A 1,150-nucleotide genomic window follows, 5' to 3' on the forward strand; every position below is an offset into this window, starting at 1 on the left:
GCGCTTTGTGAATAATTTTTCCAAATTACCCATGTATATTTCTTAATTATTTCTCAATATACATATAAGTAAATATATGACATATCATATATTACATGAAAAATATATAGATTTATATTTATAATAAATATTTTATATAAATTGTTAGTGCAACCGCACTATTTATTGGCATGATTTGACACCTAGACCAAGTGACGTGGCAAATAATGTGACAAAGCATAATTGATGATGTGGCAAGCATGGTGACATGGCAAGGAGACTTGGAGTGCAAGTCAAACATCTTGAAGATCTTGATGGAGCTATTTTTAGTAAGTCTCTAACATGGAGCCAAATATCTTGAAGATCATGGTGAAGCTATCTTAAAGATCTTTGTGGAGTTATTTTTGGCAATGCATTACATTTGAAGACAAGATCATATCAAGACCATATTTAGGTGATTTGATTGAAGACAAAATATGGTGGAGCTAAATTAAAGAAAGATCTATTCATGGCATGAAAGAGATATGATTTGAAGAATCCTTGATGAGAATCATTGAAGTCTATTAACGGCAAGATTTGAGGACCAAACTTGGGTGAATTGAAGATCAAGTTTGGAGAATCTTTGAAGACCAAAACTTGGAAGATTGAAGACTAAGTTTGGCAAGTTTCATGGAAGACGCACAAGGACGTGCGCCCTTGCGAGGGACTGCGTGATGAGGAACCCGAGGAGGTAGGGCTAGTTGCGGCGATCGGGATCGGGAGATTTGGGTCGCATCGACTCGGACTAAGCATGACCGGGAGGTTGATAGGTCTTGAGGTCGTCCGCAGCGTAACGGAACTCGGTCAAGTCGATGAGTCGAGGGCCATGTTGCAATTCATGTTACAACGGGAGTTGCAATGACTAATTTCAGCGAGTTTTTAAATTAGTAGCCGGGAGATTCTAAAAGAGGTATATGCTATATTTGGGGACGTTGAGGCGTCATATAAAGCTACCTTGCTCGTAGATTGTAGGTGTGACTCTTGAGTGACTCTTTGAGGAGAGTGTGTGAGCACCAAACAATCTAGAGAGGGTAGTGATCTTCATTGTTGAGAGTGTGAGTGACAAGTGTTTGTACTCATCTATTTTTTTACCTCTTTTAGTGGATTGTTTATCTCCGGGCTTGGCCCCCGG

Source organism: Dioscorea cayenensis, chromosome 8, assembly GCF_009730915.1.
Source record: "Dioscorea cayenensis subsp. rotundata cultivar TDr96_F1 chromosome 8, TDr96_F1_v2_PseudoChromosome.rev07_lg8_w22 25.fasta, whole genome shotgun sequence".
In the NCBI taxonomy this organism is placed as follows: Eukaryota; Viridiplantae; Streptophyta; class Magnoliopsida; order Dioscoreales; family Dioscoreaceae; genus Dioscorea; species Dioscorea cayenensis.